This window comes from Simochromis diagramma, unplaced genomic scaffold (genome assembly GCF_900408965.1).
Source record: "Simochromis diagramma unplaced genomic scaffold, fSimDia1.1 OVJJ01000602.1, whole genome shotgun sequence".
Taxonomy (NCBI): domain Eukaryota; kingdom Metazoa; phylum Chordata; class Actinopteri; order Cichliformes; family Cichlidae; genus Simochromis; species Simochromis diagramma.
In genome coordinates, this window is record NW_024387040.1 from 20268 (window position 1) to 25879 (window position 5612).

Genomic DNA, 5612 nt, shown 5'->3' on the forward strand with positions numbered 1-5612 from the left:
GCTTGGTCATAGTTGGTGGGGTAGATTAAGGCTTGTGTGAGTGACTGATAAAGTCCACTTTTTATATGGTGTAACTGTTGTAAAGTCAACATGAATCTGTAATGATTTTTCTTCCAATAAACGAGGACTTTGCTAATATGAAATACTTTCTCCATGCGTCATTTTTATTGAGTCTCAAACATATTTTTTGTTAAAAAGTGTAATGAAATCTCATGTTTGGTTTCTCATCACAGGTGGGTGTGTGCTTTCTCCTTCACACATCAGCCAAGGTGGAGAGCCTTACAACAGCTAATGATCAATATCACAGATATTGTAAATAGTAGCTAGTATCAATGACTGAGCTGACAGGATATCAGGATTCTGATCTGTTCTGTTTTCTGTACTTTTAGTAAATGATGGGCATGGGGTGAATATTAGGCAGTGTTGGGCAAGTTACTTTGAAAAAGTAATTCAATTATAGTTACTAGTTACTTCATCAAAAAAGTAATTGAGTTAGTAACTGAGTTACAATATTCTAAAAGTAATTAATTACTTGAAAAGTAACTATTGCGTTACTTTAAAAAAAAAAAGTTTAACCCTCTGGGGTCCAGGGTATAATTGGCCATTTAAAAACTATTTACTTTGCCTTGTTTGGTATCATTCTTTTCAGCACAACCTCACGTGCCTGAATTTACAGTCATGTTTTCATTTTGACATACTGTATTAACACAATTGATCCAAAATCAGACAAAAAACATAATAGAGTAGAAAAGTTATATTTTTTACTGTAACAACCACAAACATCTTTAATGAATCATATTTCATAACTTTAAATGCAAATATTAATTGTCAATTTTAAAATCCTTTGAACAAGTTTTGCAAACAACAAAGTTATTTGCATCCATTTACCTTTTACCCTTTTTTTAAAATAACCATTTCAAACTATTTACAGAACAATCAGCTGTTCTGCCTTCAATAAGATGCCACACAAATTATTTGTGCCACTCCAAAATATAATTTCTGTCCACATAAAGGAGAACATCACAGCCTGATACCTGCAGGTCTGACAGCAGCGGGTGTATCACTCCTTTTTCCACCTGGAGACAGCAGTCGCCTCATTGTTCTGACACACAACACAAAACTATCCACAACACTACACACTGGTCGTGTCCAAATTCATGGGCTGCATCCTCCTGAGGACCCGGCCTTCGCTGTCTACGTGAGCCGGATCCTCAGAAGGTCGGGTAGGCCGGAAGTAAACGGCTGGGGAAATTGGACGGTCTAGCCTTCTGATTAGCGTCACCGCTATCTCGGTGGAGTTTAATAAACTCAGCCGTCTGCTCCTTGCTATCTAAAATATAACCGGACACTGGCGTAAATTCTCGACCATCTCATACTTCTGTTTAATCAGTTTTCTGTTTGACGTTTATTCAGCTGTGTAAAAACCAAGGAGGAACCCACCCGGGGGATTATAAAGTTTTATTTTATCTAATTTAATTTACTTTAATCTCAGCCAAACCGATTGACTCACGAACAAATAAAACACTGAAAAAAGCCCAACAATAACATTTTTAGGTTGTCTAAGTGACTCAGTTTAACCTGAGTAGCGAAACTCCGATCTGAAACTGATGTGCCGTTCTCGGCGGCTTCAGTGACCCTCGAGCTCCCGGCTAGCTGTCGAGCTGGTGGGTAGCAGACGTCTCCGAAAACGTCGAAGCACTTTTGCAAATATGCGATATCTTGATAAACCGAGCAGATATTTGATGTTTACACAGCTACTGTCTCGCCTGAAAATATGTTAAAAGTTTATTTTGTGACCCAGAAAGATTAGTAAGAGTAATTTTAAAACTTAGTAGCGGCCGCCATTGTTGAAAACTGGAGTTTGGCTGGGCCGCGCTATGAATTCTGGGATATGGTAGGCCACGAAGGACACACCCGACCCATCCTTCAAATTCGGGGAAAAGGAGGACGCATTTGTCGGCTGCATTCGGAGGAGTCTACGAATTTGGACAGCCTTCGGCGCGTCGCTGTGACGTAATCGGTCTACAAATGCGGCCTCAGGAGGATGCAGCAATTTCCTAATGTTGTAAACCTGCTCAACATTTGGCAATAAAACCCATTCTGATTCTGATTCTAATGCAGCCCATGAATTTGGACACGACCACTAACTACACAAGACAACACATTAACTACACACTCCAAACACGCTAAATGTCACAAATCTCTCACATCTCAAAACTCGTGCTCTCTCTTTTTCTGCTGTCTCTCTCTGTCTCTCTCTCGCCATCACTCATAAAACTTCCCCTGGTTTTTTGGGGGTTTTTTGCTCATAAGCAGAGAGTGCTTGCTAGCGCTAACATGACGAAACTATTGAGAAAAAAAACGCAGCGTATATATTGTTTATCATGACTCTGGTTTTACGTGGCCTATCAACACAATTTAAAACTGGTATATATCACCTTGTTGCTTTGTCTTTAAGTGGTCATGTGATTGACTTACCACGACTACTTTATTCTTCCTCAGTCAAACAGCAGCACTCATGCGATTGTTTTGCCCCCTTAGCTCCAGGTGTTGTGCTAGACAGTAGGGGTGGGTTTTTATAATCGATTTATCGATTAAAATCGATTCTGGCTTGGATAACGTAAAATCGATTCATTAAAATCCTGAATCGATTTTTTAATATAAATTTATTTTGCCCGAAATGCCAGAATCTCAGGTGAAATCTCACAAACTTTCAACAACCACCAAACAGCTAAGACAGTAAATGAGAGCAGGAACACGGATTCTGCACAAAGACTTAAACACACAGCGCAACCCGCGGATCAGAATCAGTTAGATGTCGCTTTTCTCACAGTCGGGGCTGAAAGCCGACAGCTCGCTGACTCTGATCTGTCGGCGGGTCCGCGCTTTGTGTTCACGCCCTTTATGCGCTGATTCTAAAGCTGTTACCGTATTTTCATGACCATAAGGCGCACTGTGCTAAAAGGCGCAGTCTCAGTTATGTGTGCCCTTACTGTATTTAACACACACATAAGGCGCACTGGACCATAGGGCGCATACAAGTACCGTATGCGTATTTAAAAATAAAGCGGGAGCAAACCTGAATTCGGTACCTTACTCACATTTCTATTGCCGGTAATCGTCATCATCAACAACACACAAGCATACAAGTGTGCGTATTTAAAAATAAAGCAGGAGCAAAACAAAGTTTGGTACTCACATTTTTATCATCAATCAAACCCATCGAAGTCCTCATCCTCTGTGTCTGAATTGAACAGCTGCGCTAAATCTCCATCAAACATGCCAGGTTCACTGTCTTCACCGTCAGAGTCACTTTCCGTGCCGTGCGGCTCCTCGGAAACGATGCCGGCTTTTGCGAAAGCTCGAACAACAGTGCCAGCAGACATGTTAGCCCAAGCATCTACAATCCATTGGCAAATTGTGGCGTAACTCGCCCGGCGCTGCCTTCCACTCTTAGTGAAACTGTGGTCTCCACCGGTCATCCATCGCTCTCAGGCCGCTCGCAGCCTTACTTTGAACGGGCGGTTCACACCGACGTCCAGCGGTTGGAGTTCCTTTGTCAGGCCTCCCGGAATGACAGCAAGCTCACAGTTCATTTGTTTCACTTGTTTTTTCACATCGGTTGTGAGATGGGCACGCATAGAGTCACAGATCAACAGTGATGGTAATGCGTGGAAAAAACCACCTGGTCTCCTTACATACACCTCCCTCAGCCAGTCTTTCATCATTTCCTCATCCATCCAGCCCTTTTCATTTGCCTTAATGATGATTCCTGCTGGAAACTTCTCTTTAGGCAAAGTCTTTCGCTTAAAAATCACCATAGGCGGCAGTTTCTGTCCATTAGCATGGCAGCCAAGCACAACAGTAAAAGAAGACTTTTCATACCCCGTTGTGCGTATCGCTACCATGCTGGTCCCCTTCTTCTCCACAGTGTGACTCACCGGGATGTCAAAAGTGAGCGGGACCTCGTCCATGTTTGTGATGTGGCTGGGCTGGATGTTTTTGTCGCCGATGTGTTTGCTGCAGTAGGAGCGGAAGATGGCCAGCTTTTCCTTATAATCCGCTGGAAGTTGCTGCGCTACCGTAGTCCTGGTCCGGATGGAAAAATGGCACCGTTTCATAAAACGAAAGCACCAAGACGGACCTCCTTGGAAATGTTCAATGTTCATCTCTTCAGCTAGTGAAACTGCTTTTAGCCGAATGGTGACCGTCGAAACGCTTCTCCCGCTCGCTCTTTGCTCGATGATCCACCGCTCGAGTCTTTCCTCCAACTCGAGCCACCTCACCTTATGTCCGCGGAAACTCAGCTGCGTTTTCTTGACCTGCCGGAGCTTGTTTTCCAGCTTCCTCCATTTGCGAACCATCGATTCGTTAATCTTAAATTCTCTCGCCGCTGCTCGATTTCCATGTTCCTCCACGTAGCTGATGGCCTTCAGTTTAAACTGTGCTTCGTAAGCGTGTCTCTTTGCCATTTTCAGGGTTGTTAAAACAACGATGTCCTGCATAATGCACATACCTGTTCTTTTATACAGGTATGTGCGATTGTCCCGGTATATACGATCAACGCCCACACTTCACCCTTTAACGTTCTCATGGTGTTCTCTACTACGTCCTCCTTACAACACATAGGGCGCACCGCGCTATAGGGCGCGCCGCACTTTTTGAAGAAAATCTAAGACTTTTAAGTGCGCCTTATGGTCGTGAAAATACGGTAGTTTGATCTCTCTCCAAACAATATTGACCGAACCAGCAGCGAAAGAAGATCCAAACTACGCTTCACATAAACATCGTCATGTATTCACTATGACTTTTACTGTTTTGCTTCCACCACTATCTGCAGCTCTCTCTCTCTCTCTCTCTCTCTCTGTACTTCAAGAACAGTTTCCCTTTCTTCATTATTCGCTTGCTTGTTACGCACAAGTCTACCGTTGTTTACAGCGCTGTCGGCCTACGTTTTTTTTTCGTTTTATATACTTCCGAAAAGAAAACCTCATTTCTGCTGTTCAATACTGAACAAATTTAAACTTTTTAAAATTATGCAAAATGCAAAACGCTTAGCCGTGTCTCTAATAAAACCGCTGTAACTTCAGAGGTAATGTTCATATGTTGATTAATGGTTTTCTTTCGTTTTTGATGTACTGCAGAATATTTTTATAAAATCCCAGGCCAGGAAAATCACCTTCGTGTTTTTCTGTGTTTTATCTTCAGCTACTTTGACACAAAGGCCTCTGCTGTGATGCTCACACCTTTGATAAAGTCTTGCGTGTGTCAGCTTCCTTTTTATTGATACAAAAATATGTAAATGTACTGATCTGAATTATAATATTTCTGACTGTCAAAATTTCCCAGATTCAAATCGAATTGAATCGAATTCAATCGAATCGTGGATCGAATCGATTCGGGACCTTGTGAATCGGAATTGAATCGATTCTAGAAATCAGTGACGATACCCAGCCCTACTAGACAGTGATCGTGATTGCCGTCCGCGGGAGCGCGCAGCTGCTTAAAGCTGTAGCGTCCAGATTAGGCTGCTTCCGTGCAACTGATATAAGATGCGGTAAGATGAACACAGCTTCAACCGTCTGTTTGATGAAAAATAGTAACGGACCGCA